This window comes from Eurosta solidaginis, chromosome 3, assembly GCF_040869045.1.
Source record: "Eurosta solidaginis isolate ZX-2024a chromosome 3, ASM4086904v1, whole genome shotgun sequence".
NCBI classification, from domain to species: domain Eukaryota; kingdom Metazoa; phylum Arthropoda; class Insecta; order Diptera; family Tephritidae; genus Eurosta; species Eurosta solidaginis.
Window position 1 is genome coordinate 267,567,104 of NC_090321.1, and position 19,817 is coordinate 267,586,920.

Below are 19,817 nucleotides of genomic sequence, written 5' to 3' on the forward strand. Positions count from 1 at the left end.
AATTTGTTATGATTCATACTCAAAGTTAGCTGCGATTACAACAATAATGCAACTACAAACAATAACAACTAATAAACACTTATTGTTAAATCACAGTTGGTATCACATTTTTCGGTCACCGCCACCGCTGCACAGTGTGGCAATTCCAGTTTTTCGGCGACAAAAACAAATACTGCGCTAAACGCAGGGTAAAACAGAAAGAAAGTTAATCATGCAAGTGGTACGTTCCCTTACTGTTTTAAATTTTGTTAAGTAAAAGTTGAGTATATTCTAGTCTCACAGATTACAAGTTGTAGGTCTTTAAAAATTCGCATTGATTTTCGAGAATATTTTTTCCACAGGGTGTTTAAGATTTTCCTCCAAAAGTGTGATTTTTTTTTATATGCAGGAAAATGTGAAAAAACCTCGGAAAAAATGTTCATAAATCAATGCGAACTATGAGAGACCTATTGTACTTATCTAGACTTAAATGGATTTTGCTACAAAGCTGCATCATCGCGAAAATTCTAAAAACTCTAAATGAAAAGTTCGAAATAAATCTCGAATTTTTCGAAAAGTTTTTGAGATTGGTGTGCATTGTTCCAGTTACAAAAATCGTAAGCATCTCTCCTAACTCAGTGAAGAGAAACCCCCTTTATCTGCTCCCAAATTGCGGTTTCTATTGAAATAGATTCTTGGCCAGAGCATCTCCGTCCATTCGCAAAACATGCCTAGCCAGCCAATTCTTTGGGCTTTTATTTGCTGCACTATCATTTGGCAGGGTCTTATTAACTTTGCAAGGAACTTAAACACAGATATAGCAAGGAACAAGAAATTTCTTTTCGCGTTGTCAAAGGCTGCTTCGAAGTCGACAAAAATCTGATGAGTGAATATTATTCTATCGTTCTAGCGCATCCCATCGAATTAAGATTTACCAGGTCTGAAACCGTACTGATAACGTGCAATCAGCACGTCGACTTGGGCTTAATTTTTTCGCACAATAAACTAGATAGAACTTTATAGGCGATTTTAGGTAGGCATATTCAACGGAACCGCTTTTCTTGTGGATTGGGCAGGGTACAAGGAGAATAGCCCAGTGGATAGTCCGTCGTTAACAGACCTCTTGTTAATTTTTAGCCGTGTTATTGCCATTCTCACTTTGTCATGGCAGGATGCCGGAAGGCGTTTCGAGTTTGTCTTCTCCCTTACCCCACAACTTAAGCATATTCTCTAGGTCCTTCAGTTGCTAGGTCGTCATTATCATTCCTGTTGGAATATGCCCAGGATTTGAAACCTAACGTCATCCGCTGGCCTTTTTTGGTAGAATTTTCGGGCATTATTCCTATAAGCCAACAGCTGAGACTCCTCGCACTGACAACGTTCTACCTCACATTTTTTCTTCTAAATAGGTGTATTTCTTCCCTTTGTGCGTCACGACAACATTCCAATGTTCCGGGCGTTGCAGCGAACGTAAAGAGCGTGGCCCTATGTGCAGTGTTTTTGCGGGCACAGTGGAAAACTTTGGTGTCGCCAGCAACGGTAAGTAATGACAGAAAAATATTGTCAGCCACATCGTCAGGTCGAAGGTTCCTCTCAGAGTGAAAGTGTGAGAGCCGAGTGGAGTTATCATCAACTGTCGGCTCGTTTAGCAGATTTTCTACGGTCCGAGACGACCTTGAACAGGGCACACATCTAGGACACTGGAACTATATTTGCGATCGATCACGAAGTGATTGATTTGGTTTCGTGTTCATCTATCAGGAGAGATCCATGTAGATTGGTGTATCCCTTTTTATGCTGGAACCTGGTACTGTAAATGCCCATATTTCGAGGGGGTGTTAAATCATATATAGTTTGTTCCACGGCAATTCGAAATCACACACAGTGCGTAGTCTCCATTACCAACCAACTGCCACCATCGCATCGTCATCTAATCACATAACTAAAGTGCAAAAGTGTAACAAAATAATAAAATTGTAAGTCAATTGCAAACAAACGGAAAAACAAGCAAAAGTCGCAAAGTCAAAGCTAGCAGGAGGGGGGCGCACAAACAAAGTCAAGCAGTCGCAACAGCAGCAGTCAAACAAACAATGGTAAACAAACAATTCGTTCGAAGACGAAAAATCGAGCAGCAGACATAACCGACAGACAGCGAAAGAAATAAACATTTGTGCTCTTTGTTGTGCTAATGCCGGCTGTGGCCCATATTGCACGTGCACGTACACGGCGGTGGAGGTCGGTCTTCTGACGCATATATGTACATATGGACATAATCGTAGTAACAATACATTCATTGTGCGTTCTTCCTTCGCGCTCGTTTCTCCATGTCTATTTGCTGCCTACTAGCGCCCACCCTACATTTCTCAATTCCTACTTACAAGCATTTCCTCATTCCTGCACAGGGAGTACGTAGTAAGTCTTTTCACAGTCAATAGGTACGCATGCTCTGTCGGCTGCTCACTTTCAGTCATATGCGGCATATGTTTGTGCGGAACTATGCATGTACATACTTACTTACAAAGCATGTATTATGATTCCTGCTACGGATAAATCCAGGTGTTCGCGCGCATATGAGCCGTTCAGCCCGGCAGCCTAGTCAGCTTGTGCCTAAACTTACCTACAACATTGTTTTGGCAATCAAACTAACCGCCTTGTATGCTCCACATACTTCAGACGGCTGGCTGACTGTGTTGATTTGTGTTGCCTGCTATAATAAATTGTCGCCCAGAAAATTATGTGTTAACATTCTAGTTTATTTAGTCATAAGCCACAAGTTTGCTTATTCAAAGCTGGAACTTGAGTTGAAGCTTAAGCAAATGTGTGGTGTGTGTTTCCCCTTTTGGTTCCTAAAACTCTTGAAACTCTAACCCGTCGATTATTTTCATATGTATGTACCCATGTCTTATTGCATTATTTTTTTTTTTTGTTTAATTTGTTATGTCTGTACATATTTGTTTTATTAACTAGCAATCCCTAGCAAAATTTGAGATGAGTCAGCGTATGAGACTCTGGCTTGCGGTTCTTGCTTGTAAAAAGTCATGCAAACATGGACTCAAACAGAGTTTAGCTTTGAAACTTATTCAGTATGTTTAGTTTGTGTATTTATTTCAATATATTCCAGTTTTTTGCGTCGTTTTTTTTATTAAACGTGCATTTTAGCAGCATTTTTTTTAAATGGCTTAAGTTAACTTTTTTATGAAAATTTTGTCAGTTTAATTTTAATGAGTGGAGTCGTTCTGTATATTGAAATTACACTAGAAAACAAAATACCAAAAGTGGACTTATGCTATTTTTTGAAATCCCAACTTAATTAGACGGCTCATTGCATTTTGATTTGCTCAACGTTTTTGCAATTTTACAGTGATTAATTTTGCTATATTTTATTTGCTTATATTACCATAAATGATGTTTGGGTGGCGTCGTGTGTGAAATATGCATTACCTTAAATTGATCTATAAAGCGACAATTTTGCAGAAGAAAGAACAACCTGGAGTTCAGACAAGAGGAAGTGGCCCTCCCTCTTTCTGACATAGTTTCTATACTGTTGTTGTTGTTGTAGCGATAAGGTTGCTCCCCGAAGGCTTTGGGGAGTGTTATCGATGTAATGGTCCTTTGCCGCATACAGATCCGGTACGCTCCGGTACCACAGCACCATTAAGGTGCTAGCCCAACCATCTCGGGAACGATTTATGTGGCCACATTAAACCTTCAGGTCATCCCCTCCCTCCCCACCCCATGTGCCATGAGGAGCTTAGGGTCGCCAGAGCCTCGTCTTTTAGTAAAACAGGATTCGCCACGGATAGGTGAGGTTGACAATTGGGTTTGGAGAAGCTATATGTATATTGCGCTGGCACCCTGAAGGGTTGCGCTACACAGCCCCTTGAATCTGGTATTTTATTCGCCTCTTACGACAGGCATACCTACCGCAGGAATATTCTGACCCCCTAACCCGCCGAGTATAGAACCTTATTCACATTATTCCTTATACTTTTAAATGAATAAGGTTCTATACACATTATTCCTTATACTTTTAAATGAATAAGGTTCTATACTCGGCTCAAATGGCTTCTCTGAAATGATTTGATGGTTGAATCATTATTTTAACGGGGTAAGCGGAGGTGACTCAAAACCTTGGAATACCGCGAAACGTGATATACAGCCCTATTCTGCATTTGGACTTGGATTGGAATTTTTTCGATTTGGCAATTTTGGTATTCTGTGTTCCAATCTCTTTCGATCCAACTTCGAATCGTTCGATTTTTTGTATTCTGCATTTCGATCGTAGTTCCGTTTTTATACTCAGTTGAGCAGAGCTCACAGAGTATATTAAGTTTGATTGGATAACGGTTGGTTGTACATATATAAAGGAATCGAGATAGATATAGACTTCCATATATCAAAATAATCAGGATCCAAAAAAAATTTGATTGAGCCATGTCCGTCCGTCCGTCCGTCCGTCCGTCCGTTAACACGATAACTTGAGTAAATTTTGAGGTATCTTGATTAAATTTGGTATGTAGGTTCCTGAGCACTCATCTCAGATCGCTATTTAAAATGAACGATATCGGACTATAACCACGCCCACTTTTTCGATATCGAAAATTTCGAAAAACCGAAAAAATGCGATAATTCATTGCTAAATGCGGTTAAAGCGATGAAACCTGGTAGATGGGTTGACGTTATGACGCAGAATAGAAAATTAGTAAGATTTTGGACAATGGGCGTGGCACCGCCCACTTTTACAAGAAGGTAATTTAAAAGTTTTGCAAGCTGTAATTTGGCAGTCGTTGAAGATATCATGATGAAATTTGGCAGGAACGTTACTACTGTTACTATATATGTGCTAAATAAAAATTAGCAAAATTGGATGAAGAACACGCCCACTTTTTAAGAAAAATTTTTTTTAAATTCAAATTTTAACAAAAAATTTAATATCTTTACTGCATATAAGTAAATTAAGTCAAAATTCAACTCCAGTAATGATATGATGCAACAAAATACAAAAATAAAAGAAAATTTCAAAATGGGCGTGGCTCCGTCCATTTTCATTTAGTGTGTCTAGAATTTTTTTAATGCCATAAGTCGAACAAAAATTTACCAATCCTTTTGAAATTTGGTAGGAGCATAGATTCTATGACGTTAACTGTTCTCTGTGAAAATGGTCGAAATCGGTGGAAGCCACGCCCAGTTTTTATACACAGTCCACCGTCTGTCCTTCCGCTTGGCCGTTAACACAATAACTTGAGCAAAAACCGATATATCTTTACTAAACTTAGCCCACGTACTTATCTGAACTCACTTTATCTTGGTATAAAAAATGGCCGAAATCCGACCATAACCACGCCCACTTTATCGATATCGAAAATTACGAAAAATTAAAAAAATGCCATAATTCTATACCAAATACGAAAAAAGGGATGAAACATGGTAACTGGATTGGTTTATTGACGCAAAATATAACTTTGGAAAAAACTTTGTAAAATGGGTGTGACACCTACCATATTAAGTAGAAGAAAATGAAAAAGTTCTACAAGGCGAAATCAACAGGCCTTGGAATCTTGGCAGGAATACTGTTAGTGTTATTGAATATATAAATAAATTAGCAGTACCCGACAGATGATTTTCTGGATCACCTGATCCACATTTGGTCGATATCGCGAGAACGCCTTCACATATACATCTAAGGGCCACTCGCTTTTAAAACCCTCATTAATACCTTTAATTTGATATCCATATCGTACAAACACAATTTAGAGTCAACCCTGGCCCACCCTAATGGCGATATCTCGAAAAGGCGTGCACGTATAGACCTAATGCCCACTCCCTCTTAAAATGCTCATTAACACCTTTCGTTTGATACCCATATCGTAAAAACATTCTAGAGTCACCCCTGGCCCACCCTAATGGCGATATCTCGAAAAGGCGTCCACCTATAGACCTAATGTCCACTCCCTCTTAAAATGCTCAGTAACACCTTTCCTTTGATACCCATATCGTACAAACATTCTAGAGTCACACCTGGCCCACCCTAATAGCGATATCTCGAAAAGGCGTCCACCTATAGACCTAATGCCCACTCCCTCTTAAAATGCTTAGTAACACCTTTCGTTTGATACCCATATCGTACAAACATTCTAGAGTCACCCCTGGCCCACCCTAATGGCGATATATCGAAAAGGCGTCCACCTATAGACCTAATGCCCATTCCCTCTTAAAATGCTCAGTAACACCTTTCGTTTGATACCCATATCGTACAAACATTCTAGAGTCACCCTTGGTCAACCTTTATGGCGATATCTCGAAAAGGCGTCCACCTATAGAACTGAGGATTACTCCCTTTTAAAATACTCATTACCACCTTTCATTTGATACCCATATCTTACAAACACATTCTAGAGTCACCCTGGCCCACCCTAATGGCGATATCTCGAAAAGGCGCCCACCTATAGACCTAGTGCCCGCTCCCTCTTAAAATGCTCAGTAACACCTTTCGTTTGATACCCATATCGTACAAACATTCTAGAGTCACCCTTGGTCCACCTTTATGGCGATATCTCGAAAAGGCGTCCACCTATAGAACTAAGGATTACTCCCTTTTAAAATACTCATTACCACCTTTCATTTGATACCCATATCGTACAAACACATTCCAGAGTCACCCCTGGCCCACCCTAATGGCGATATCTCGAAAAGGCGTCCACCTATGGACCTAATGCCCACTCCCTCTTAAAATGCTCAGTAACACCTTTCGTTTGATACCCATATCGTACAAACACATTCTAGAGTCACCCCTGGCCCACCCTAATGGCGACATTTCGAAAAGGCGTCCACCTATAGACCTAATGCCCACTCCCTCTTAAAACGCTCAGTAACACCTTTCATTTGATTCCCATATCGTACAACTAGAGACACCCCTGGTGCACCTTTATGGCGATATCTCGAAACGGCGTCCACCTAGGGAACTAAGGATCACTCCTTTTCAAAATACTCATTAACAGCTTTCATTTGATACCCATATCGTACAAACATATTCTAGAGTCACCCCTGGTCCACCTTTATGGGGATTTCTCGAAAAGGCGTTCACCTATAGAACTAAAGCCCATTCCCTTTTAAAATACTCATTATCACCTTTCATTTGATACCCATATCGTACAAACACATTCTAGAGTCAGCCCTGGTCCACCTTTATGGCGATATCCCTAAATGGCGTCCATCCATAGAACTATGGCCTACTCTCTCTTAAAATACTCTTTAATACCTTCCATTTGATAAACATGTCATACAACCACATTCCAGGGTTACCCTAGGTTCATTTTCCTACATGGTGATTTTCCTTATTTTGTCTCCATAGCTCTCAACTGAGTATGTAATGTTCGGTTACACCCGAACTTAGCCTTCCTTACTTGTTCTATATGCCAAAGCAAGCTGCCGGCGTAGAGGAAGGTGAAGCGAAAACGTAAACAATCCTTGCGGAAATAATAAATAAACCTTTATAAAGTACTTTAGGCCAGTGCAATGAAATTAGCATCCTTAAAATTCAGAAAATGTCAACTATATTCGTGCAGGAATCCGTTTTAACAAAACTCGGTGGCCACGGCAGGGAATTGGCCAAAAGAACGACAAAAACACACTTACAATTATGAAAGCACTTCACTAAAAAAAATATAACACTGCGGCAATATATTCTATTACTTTTTTTGTACAAAATGGCGTGGATAATAAAATATAAACGTTTTTCAGTGTTTTTTTACAAATTTTCTTTAATTTATTTTGTTCCAATGTTCACACATTCCGTACCAACAGCTGATTTCGAAAAATCATTTGCTCTTCCTCTTCTCTTTACGATTCCGTCGTAATGCAGAATACCAAACTTCGATTAAAGCGGAGCGTAGAACGGGAACGTAATAGACATGCAGAATAGGGGTGATAATCTCGTCTTCATTGAGCTGGTGGTGCAGACGAAGTTCAGAGTTACATATGAATGTTGTTGCTATGAGAACTCCTTTTCTTGTCCAAAAAAATTGCCGAGGACTGCTCTTTGTATACCCAAACAAATGACGCTAGTAAAGTCAAGAAATCAGGTTTGTTGTTTTTGTACCAAATCAAAAAAGAGAAAAGTTCACACAAGGAGCTCGCTACCTTCTTCTCAAGATCGTGGTGCTGCATAAATCTATCATATCAATAGCCTATACTATTGGTTCCAAATTTTAAGAAAATCTGTTATTTTAACAGCTTTTATTGGTATCGTCAGGGTGACAGTAATAATTGTTAAGTCAACAGAGGCTTACGTTTGAAAGCATTTTTGATGTTGTTGACTTGTCTGCTGAAACGTTCAATTGAGAATAAAAAAATTGTGCGCAGTTTTTTCAAAAGCTGTTTGCGTTGAGTAAAAATTTACACATATTACGGTTTAATTGACACGAAATTGGTTTGATTTTACCAGCTTATTTCCTTGAGTGGGGTGCGGATATCAACTCATATTTCAGACCCAACATTTCAATATTCGCCACTGACTTAAAACAAATTTGAGATAGATTTGAGAGACTTAATTGTAGTGAAGAAGTTGTTGTGATTACTCTGGAAACTGCATATCAGCAACCACATTCTTTTTTTAGGGGGTAATCATCTGTTCGGGTTAAGCCGCACAGTCCCGTTACCTTATATCCCAAAATCTCCCCATACAAGTTTCAGCATGTATTCAATGGGGGCGAGGAAAATGGTCTGTAGTTAATAAATAAAAAAATCCGATTTTCTATATTCTTAATATATTTCATAAGCCGATTGAGAATCGCAGAACTATGCCGAGGCGAATGAAATAATCGAAATAAACATGTTCAAAGCATATCTGTTTTGAATACTCTTATTCCAAAGAAAACTAGTTCTATTTACCGGAATCATTTTAACACGCTATAAGTGAAGCCCATGAGTAATTTAATTGTGAAATACTACTAACAAATTAATGTTGTCAATAAAGGGCCTGGCTTAGTTGACATAATCATAACGGCATAGTCATTGCTATATTTTTACTTAACCGTATCTATTGGCATCAGTTATTGGTGTCTTAAACTAAAAATCGTGATATTTTCATAAATAAGAAGAAAACGTTAAAAATTACAGAACATATTCCACAAATAATAAGTCTCTTAGTAAAAACTATAAAATAATAAATAAAATATACAAAAGGTTAATAAATTCCCCAACTCAAATATTTATAGATTATGGATGTGGTGAAAGACTAGTGGGTTGGCTATGGTATGGTTATGGCTCCATTGATCATTTACATTGATTTCCATAAGGTTGGTAGGATCAACTGTTTTATATGGATATGGATACGTCAACTATGACAGGGCTTTATAGAATATTTTGCTATACTGAATTTTTGAGGTATTTATTCGATAGTTCAGCGATTCAAACAACAACAAAAGATGCAAAGTATACTGAAAGAAAAATACTGGTAAAATCAACCGGAATACAGGTCAATTCAACCGAAATGTCTGTAAATTTTTATCCATCGCAACAAGATGTTGAATCAACTGCGCACAAATCGTTGATTCGTAATTGACCGTTTTAGTAGTCAAATGAACAAAAAAAGTTGTTGCAACAGTTTTGTACGAAAGTACCTATGTTGCGGCATTTGCAAGGCAGATAAGTTTTCACTGAGATCTTTTCATGGCAGAAATACACTCGGAGTGCTTGCCGAACAGTGCCGAGGGGCGACCCCGCTTAGGAAAACTTTCTTCTAATTGAAAAACCTTATTTCTAAAATTTTTATGTTGCTTTGCCCGGGGTGTGAACCCAGGGTCTTCGGTGTGGTAGGCGCTACCATCACACCATGGCGGCCGCCATATACATACGTAAATATGTGCTTACATGTAATACACAGCATACATAAGTACAAAATAGAGAGCGCAATGAGCGTAAAATTCTCTTTGAAATTTGCTCATGTATTGATTGTTGACCGCTGTTGAAATGACCAGTGAGATCAGTTGTGTTAACAAAAAAGCAGTTAGACTGATTAAGAATCTGTTAATTTTACATAATTTTGTTAAAATAAGAGCAACAATTTCTCTTCTGTTGAAATGACTAAACTAATTTGTTCGCTTGACAAAGAACTCGGTCGAATTAACATAATTCGATCAATTTCACCGATTCTACGTTAAGTCAAGAACAACAGAACCGATTTGTTGATTTTACTAGCACCATTTCTTTCAGTGTAACTAAGACTTCCCAAATTTCGCTCAGTTAAAGAACGTTTAATTATTAAAAAAAAAATGTCTTTAGTGATGCCATCGAAACGAGAAAAAAATATTCAACGAAATTGTATCCATTTTAACATTTAAAAAAAAAATATTTATATAAGGGTATGTTCGCATGGCACAATTTTGAAGACTCTTCTTTTAGGTTTACTTGTATGTTTGTGCGTAGCTCTCTTATTCCAAATAATACAAAAAGTGTTCCGTATACGCACCGGTACCTGTATTTTCAGCTGGTACAAATATGTTTGTGTGTAATTAGTTTAATAAATTAGCTTTTTAATAAAAAAACGTGCTTATTATACAGATTTTGTACAACGGAGTAATTAAAAAGTATTTATTTCGAAAACTCCCACTTTTTGCCTTGTTAGCTCGCGGAAATCCTTTTTACCCTTTTGGCAAATTTTTTGTTAAAAAATTCCACGAATGGGAGAAAATGTACGTATTAGCATCACTGTTGAGCAGTGCGAAGTACTGTTACAACAAAAACGGATTCAATGAGACCGCACTGCTGAAGGGACGGTGAGTTAAACATGCGTCTTTTAAAAGCTCTTAAATTTGCTTGAATATTGAAGTGCTCACACCATCATCAGAACTTTGTATTCGACTACAGATTATGAAATGAGTCAAATCAACGTGCCACTTTCGCATAATCAGCGGAAATATATGTTATATCCTTCCAATATACGACAATTTTCTACCGAACAATCAACGAAACAAGACGCATCGGTTTATTTTGTAAATGCCATTTCTATTTCATTACGTTATACTGTTTTCACACAGAAACTTAATGATCTCATTTCACCTTCTAATGAAATCGTAAATTTTTTGCTTTCACACAGAAGTAACTGCTCGATTAGTATGAAGGATGAGACATACAAACATGGCGGAACGATACAAGGTCGGAGCATGGTGACATACCTACAAACAAAAAAAATTCAATGTACTTGTAAATTCGATGGACAAATGTCAAAATCGTACTGCGCCGGTAGTTGATGTATCAAATCAAATAAAAAAGGTTATAATCAGCTGTTCGATGCGGCCACCTTGTATCGTTCCGCCATGCAGACAATGACATTTGCTTTGAAAACTAAGAAACGGAAACGGAACGCTGCCAAAAGAGTTGCATTGTACTTTTGACTTCATTAGGCATTCGATTAGCTACTAATGAAATAATAATAGATTCGAATTTTGTAGGGAAGATTGAGCTCAATAAGCGTCTTAATGTAGAAAATTGCCTTTATTATTCAATAAGCCGTCTGTGTGAAATTAGTATTACGATCATGATATCGGTTGGAGAATATTATATTAAAAAGCATCTATCTTCTAGTGTGAGAACGGCTATTTGTGATGCTTTAGCGAATGAAATCAGTTCTCAAATTAAGATTGAACTAAAATTTTTATTGGAATTAACTTCAAAGCTACCGGTCGAAAACCTTTACTAATTTCCATACTCAGCTCTGAGAATATGGTGAAATGTCTGATCTACTAAAAATTGTTAAACACAATTGCATAGTAGCGGCTAGAGCGATTGGGCTGCATTTATGACGATAGATATATATTTTAATTCTTTTCCTTTAAGTAAACTACTAAGCATATATATATATTTTTTTTTTGGTATCACCACTATATGTGGGTAAACTGCTTGTTTTACTTTGCTCAACTTCCTTTTCTAAGCGATATTAGTGTTGCCGTGTGTCAACCCTTTAAATCGTACGTTTAATTGTCATTATACCTTTCATGAACATGAAATGGTATCTTAACTTTGGTCCGATGTTTGTAACGTTGAGAAATATAGAAGATAGACTCACCATTAAGTATACAGAATTGATCAGGGCGACGAACTGAGTTGATATAGCCATGTCCGTCTGTCCGTCCGTCTGTCTGTTTGAACGCAAACTAGTCCCTCAAATTTTGAGATATCTCAATGAAATTTGGCACAGGGATGTAGTTTTGTATTATATTATACATTTGTCGGATCCGGTAGGATCGGACCACTATAATATATATCTCCCATACAAACGATCGTTCAGATAATACGATTTTGGTCATTCCTGCCGCAATTTAGAAAGTATAAACGTAAAACTCGGTGATATATATTTTAATATATCATATAAGATTTTCTGAAAAAAGCGCTTTGATCGGAGCTATATATAATATATATCCCATACAACTGATCGTTCAGATAGAAAGATTTTTGGCATTTCTTTTTAATTTAGGATCGGACCACTATAACATATATCTCCCATACAACCGGTCGTTCAGTTAAGACGATTTTGGTCATTCCTGCCGCAATTTAGAAAGTATAAACGTGAAACTTGGTGATATATATTTCAATATATCATAGAAGATTTTCTGAAAAAATCACTTTGATCGGAGCTATATATAGTATATATCCCATACAACTGATCGTTCAGATAAGGGGTTTTTTGCCATTTTTTATTTTATATTTATCTTAAAAATCTTTTAGGTATGTACATCTGTTCACTATATATATATTTCTTATCTTATACATCCGATTATTTGGAGATTACGAACGGGATAAGATTGTTGTTCAGTCCCGTCCTTACTTGTTTTTATCTGCCTTTTTTTTTAGCAATTAGTCGTTACCAAATAAAATAAACAAAAAAATATTGCTGATTTTTGATAGCCTTGTAAGTACTTATTATTGTAAAAAAATTTAATGAGCTGATAGGCCTTAGTTAAATAAAACACAATATTTAAAGTTGTGTTTTAGTTTTACTTCGTCGATATTTCGATTTCAGTCTGAAATCATCTTCAGGACTGTCAAACACAAATAGAAAAAAGGACTATTAGAATAATATTATATTTTGCATATAGGTATATAATAAAGCAACTTACACATATGACTATGTTTGATCGACTGATCAGATGTTCAAAAATTAAGTATAACAAAGCATAACAACGAAAGTAAACAATAGAAAATACCGCAAGTGTAAACAAATTTTTGCAATAACAATAATACATAGGACAAAGAACAATAAGACAGAAAAAATGCATGAGCCATAGCTATGGTGTTTAGTTGTTGTCATTGGATAGATTTTGAGCGGGATGTTGGCTGGACGCTGTTTGAATTTGCTGAGCACCGTGAGGCTTGCACTGCATTTTGTTGTTGTTTCAGCAATAGATGTCGATATGCATATGCACATTGGTCGGTGTCGCTTTTAAAATTCATTCTCTTATCATTAGGTGTGCTCATAATATGGAGCATTTCCAAAGTAAACCGCTTATTATAATGTTTCTCAATATCCAAGATAGAAACATTTTTGAAGTCAGGATAGTGACCAGTATCCTTACAATGCGCTGTCAAGGCCGTCTTATTGTCCGAAGCAATGTTTCTAAGCTTTATATTGGACTTATGACCGGAAATCCTTGTCTTTAGCTTTAATTTGGTTGTCCCCACATATACCTTATCGCATAAGTGGGACCCGTCACCGTTGCATGGAATTTTATAAATGATGTTGGATTTCTCATCTTTCGAGATTCTGTCCTTAGTATTGCTGTAAACCTGTCGTAACGTATTGTTATATGTGAACGCTAGTGTAATTTTCTCTTTATCATATAATTGCGATGTCTTTATTCTCTCCGATATTCCTGGAACATATACTATAGACTTGTATATTTTACTTTTCGTTTCACGTGTTGCCTCATCATTAGAGGTTCTAATTTTGAAATTTCGTATGAGTTTGTTGATGAGATTACTGGGGAATTCATTTTCTTCTAGAGTTTTCTTTATAATCGCAATATTCTTTCCATGGTATATTCTGTCGCTAATAGTGAGTACCCTACTGATGAAGTTTTTGGCTGTATTTAAAATTGTTTTCCTTTCATGGTGTGAGTTGTAGTTGATTAATCTTCCCGAAGCTGTGGGTTTTTTGTACCAGTCAAAATATATTTTATTGTTGTGCGTGTTTATTAGCGTGTCAAGGTATGGTAGTTGACCGTCTTTTTCGACCTCCACTGTAAATCTGATGTTCTTGTTGTAGCTGTTGAGTTCCTTCAGCATATTCTCTACTTCATCCGTTTTGACAATCGCAAATAAATCATCTACATATTTAGTTAGTAGGCGTGGTTTACATTTGGCTTCCATCTCAAATCTTGTTAGCAGCTCTTCCATGACGATGTCTGCTATGACCGGGGAGGCTGGGGAACCCATGGGCATTCCTGTCCGTTGTTCATATATCTTTTCATTGTATTTGAAATATCAAAATTAGAACCTCTAATGATGAGGCAACACGTGAAACGAAAAGTAAAATATACAAGTCTATAGTATATGTTCCAGGAATATCGGAGAGAATAAAGACATCGCAATTATATGATAAAGAGAAAATTACACTAGCGTTCACATATAACAATACGTTACGACAGGTTTACAGCAATACTAAGGACAGAATCTCGAAAGATGAGAAATCCAACATCATTTATAAAATTCCATGCAACGGTGACGGGTCCCACTTATGCGATAAGGTATATGTGGGGACAACCAAATTAAAGCTAAAGACAAGGATTTCCGGTCATAAGTCCAATATAAAGCTTAGAAACATTGCTTCGGACAATAAGACGGCCTTGACAGCGCATTGTAAGGATACTGGTCACTATCCTGACTTCAAAAATGTTTCTATCTTGGATATTGAGAAACATTATAATAAGCGGTTTACTTTGGAAATGCTCCATATTATGAGCACACCTAATGATAAGAGAATGAATTTTAAAAGCGACACCGACCAATGTGCATATGCATATCGACATCTATTGCTGAAACAACAACAAAATGCAGTGCAAGCCTCACGGTGCTCAGCAAATTCAAACAGCGTCCAGCCAACATCCCGCTCAAAATCTATCCAATGACAACAACTAAACACCATAGCTATGGCTCATGCATTTTTTCTGTCTTATTGTTCTTTGTCCTATGTATTATTGTTATTGCAAAAATTTGTTTACACTTGCGGTATTTTCTATTGTTTACTTTCGTTGTTATGCTTTGTTATACTTAATTTTTGAACATCTGATCAGTCGATCAAACATAGTCATATGTGTAAGTTGCTTTATTATATACCTATATGCAAAATATAATATTATTCTAATAGTCCTTTTTTCTATTTGTGTTTGACAGTCCTGAAGATGATTTCAGACTGAAATCGAAATATCGACGAAGTAAAACTAAAACACAACTTTAAATATTGTGTTTTATTTAACTAAGGCCTATCAGCTCATTAAATTTTTTTACAATAAACAAAAAAATACCAGAAAACAATACAACTTACTGGTGTTGGTTTTGACCATACGCAAACAACAACAAAAAATCTATATTAAATAAAAGGAATTATTAAACAATTAAATGTGCTTGCTTAAAAGTGACGAAGTAAACAAATTACGAGTGTAGGAAGTTGAGTGATTTATAAAAAATCGCATACATATATTATCTATATAAAGAAAAGCAGTTGATATTAAAAACAGTGACGACAAAATTAATCAGACTTATGACTTTAATTAGAATTTAATACAATAAATACAATATATTTGCCAAAATTAACTATATGCGTGATGAGGGTATTATTATCTAATTAAGGCTAAAGAATTTGAAGGTAGTTCGTCAAATCAAATCAAAGTAAAATACAAATATGTTGAGTTATCTTAAGCGTAGTTTGATTGATTTAATTTAATTTCTAATTTTTAGGTAAAATATTTGTCTAATTGCTGTACGCAGTGCTTAGTATTTGATGATCAATCTTGCTTGTTATTACTTAAGTTGGACATTTGTGTCATTTTCTAATGATACTACGGCAGCTGCCGCTACCAGGCGGAGCACGCTATCACATCGAAGATTCTGGGTTCGATTCCCGAGCAAAGCAACATAGAAACAAGTATTTTCAATTAGAAAAAAAGTTGCGCCAATTTCTAGGAAAAATTTAAAAGAGTACGACGCATATTGGAAGGTAAGCTCGGCCTCAAATCCATTCGGCTGTTATCGCTCTTTGTATTTATAATTTTTTTACTGGTGAATATGTTCATGTGACTAAGCTATAGAGCTTTTGTGTATTTGTATTGTACTATTCTTTGTATATGTATTATTCAGTTGGTCATTGAGGCGCAATTTAAAATTACCTCTCACAAAAGGCCTACAAACTTTCCTGGTGTAGGATTTATTGAAGCACTCAATTACCAGTATTTAGCAATATTTATAAATCTTGACCTCGTTGCCTCTTTTCCATACTAAGTTCAAAGAGCAAGTGCTCACAGATAAACCCCGGGAAGACTGCATTTTTTGACGCAGTGACTGAGAAGTTTTCAGCAAGAGATCATTTGTTCATGTGCCATACCTTCTTCCTATGTTCCTTTATTATAAAATTTAAGCACGTTGTAATACAGCCATTTTGAATAAAATCCTGCTCTGAATTGAAAGGAGATTTGAAAAAGTATCCTAAAATTTACGTCGCTCTCATTCTCTGTCTAGAAAATTGGTTCTAAACCAACAGCCACACATCCTTACTACATTCTGACCTGTGTACCGGAATGACTTGTGTTTTACCCGACGAAGAGCTGTTATTTTAGTAATCCATCACGTTCCATTTCATAATTGGGCATAGTGCTGATATAACAACAAAAACCTATTTTCTAGCCCAGTGATCTTCAGAAGAAATAATAAATAGTAGGTGTTGGTTTTACTGCACTCAATATGCTGATAGAATAAGGTTTGCATAGAAAGTGTGTCGAATAAAACTTAACGGAGAGATTACTACCAAGCTTGCAACCTCTGTTAGAATAAACATAATGTAAACTCAACATTATGCCATTATCAGAGTCTGGAAATAATTGTTATATCTCAAAGTTTGAACTAAAAAGATCAAACTATGTACAGATTGTATATTTTTTTGGGATCATGCAGGAAATATTCACGGCATCATTTTAAGATCATTTCTGCACTGTTTTTTGTAATGTTGGAACCATTTCGGGACCATTTGCTGATCATTTTGGAATTAGTTTAGTTTTTTTTGCGGGACTGTTTCAGTTCCTATTTCGAGTTCCCATTTTAGGGACTAGTTTGAGATCATTATGGAATCGTCTTGGACTCAGTTCTGAGCAGTTTCGAGATTCGGGACTATTTTGGAATCATTCGAAGGTTTGATATCACTACGAAAAGTGTAACCCTTTACAATTACATACACCAACATTTTTCTCATTGCACTATTTTGGTGTTAATTTTGAGGGTATAGCAAATTAGTTTTGCTGTTTCTCCAAGAAGTGTTAACACTGCATTTTATTTGTTTTTGACGCTTGAATAATTTTCTTTTTTTTTAATTTATGAAACCATAGAAAGCTTCATGTCTGGCATACATAGCTCGTGCAAGCTCTTTGCTCGCAGACATATTTTGCCCTGCTCTGGCAGGATATATACGTGTATAATGCCTGATTAATTACTTCAATTACTTTTTATCCAAAACTGTACTCCGCTCAAATGAAGAATACTTTGTCTCCAGAAAAATTTGATCTATCCCAACGAACATAAAGCGCGCTATATTTTTTCTACAATTCTGATGATCTACTGTAAATATTTTACATCCCTTTTATGTGTAGTTGATAACTCACAATAATTTATTAGCTTAATTAAAAATAATTTGTATGCAAACCGTTTACAAAATCTTTTGAATTCTAATAGAACCTGCGTAACTAAAGGCCGAGACACAATGACATTTTTGATATAGATGCGTTTAACACAAGTTTATGCATTCCAGTAACATGGCCACAATCAACCAAGATGTTGCGTCTATAAATATGAAGGAACTTCAGACTTGGCAATTGAAGTTTTTTTCGCCTTGCCATTCATATACAAAATTTTGCGAAGCACTGTTATAAACACTCTCCTCATGCAATAAAAATACTTGCTAATATATTTTGTGTCGTACTCATTTGTTATATTGCAGGTTTTAAAGAACAGTTACATTTCACTTGCAAAGTGTGCCAGCACCCTTAGCCAAAGCCAATGTCAAATTCTTCTTGTTATGCTTTGTTTGCAACAAAAGTTGCAAGTTGGCTACTTTTACATGTCAGATGGCGCCAGTGTCGCTCAATATAATGTTCTCCATAATAATACGTGCAATCTACTCATAACGCATATGATTGTGTAAAAGGCGTGTATATGAAAAACTGCTTATGTGGCGAGGCTTGGAGTAAGATATGCAAATTTTAAGTAGAGGCACTAACAAATAACTAATTTCATACCGATCGCGGGATTGCCATTTGACGCGTGTATTAAAGATGGCTAGGCCGTAGAATACTAAAATTTTAATACTCATTTACTATATTGAAATACAGAACTACGACTGAGGGTATGAAATTTTATTTGTTATGGTGTATGTACATATGTGCGTATATATGTATCTTTGTATTACAAATATTTTAGACTGCAAAATTGAAATTTTTAACACGCCCTAGGTGGTGCTTTATAATATTTTTTATAAAAAAAATTAAAGCTCATAAATAAATACGTTGATAAATGCTTTGGTGACATACGTAATTAGTGATTAAATAATAAATTTCTCATCACTTGAACACAATAATCGTAAAAAGTATTATATTTTAGATAAGCAAATAATTCAAGTGTGCCCAAAAAATTTGTTTATTGACTAACCAAAAAAAAAAAAAAAAAAACAAATTAAGGATGGGTTGGCGCATATAATTTTTTTTAATATATTTAACTTAATTTTTGTCTGCCATTCTACATACAAACAAACATACATATAAGAGACATTCTTAGCATGGAGAGTTGTGTGTGGTTTTATAATTCTACATTTGCTTTCTAGACGTCTGTCTGCCTAAGTCTTCAATCTAATTTGGGTGCGCTTAGTTTTATATGCCTCCCAACCTTAGTTTATTGTAGTCAAATGTCAGTGTTGGCAATGAATAAGTATGTATGTACATATGTACATATATATCTAAGTAATGTTAACTACTCCACCTTAACGCCCCGATTCTAGTGTGGTAACAACATTTTTCACCACGGTAACGAAATCATGTGGCAACTTTTACACCATTTTGGTATTCTACCCGCGAAAGTAGCCGGATAATTTTTTACCCACAAAAGTAGGTGGTTACATCGAAACAACCACACAACAGCTGTTGTTTAGAAAAAGGAAAAAATTAAAAATAAAGAATTGTAAGCGCAAATAAGTAAAGATAATAGTAAGTGTTGCCTCTTGCTATACATATTTGTTTACATTATGTACTTTCACAGAATAAATTACAATATACCTATGTAGAAACTTATCATGCATAATATGCATATACACATCGTCCCGTTTATTCGTTAACCTCGTATCTACAAGTGAGACATTTTCGAAAAAAAGGACAAAATTTTTGTTTTATTTTATTAGTATAAAATACAAAATTTTAGGATGTTTCCATATAAAATTTTACTAAGCATAGTGAAGACTTTCCTTTAATTCAAGCTGAACAAACAAATATATGTGCATGCAACCAAAAATGGTACTATATTTTGACATAGGATAATTCTATGTATTTCACCAACCTGAACCTAGTTTTGGTCACAAAGTTCTAGCATTATGT

General features: G+C 35.9%; 1 protein-coding gene across 9 annotated transcripts in view; it reads right to left on the reverse strand.

Moving 5' to 3' along the window:
- The window catches only part of apt (apontic), a 183,128-nt gene that overhangs the window by 75,518 nt on the left and 87,793 nt on the right, over positions 1–19,817 (reverse strand). The window contains exon 1 of one of the 9 annotated variants that reach the window (XM_067776367.1): positions 7,615–7,788. The exons of the other annotated variants lie outside the window; for them this stretch is intronic. The gene's annotated coding sequence lies outside the window, so the exon portion shown is untranslated. Of the gene's footprint in view, positions 1–7,614; positions 7,789–19,817 lie in introns of those variants that run through there. 9 annotated transcript variants of the gene reach the window in all.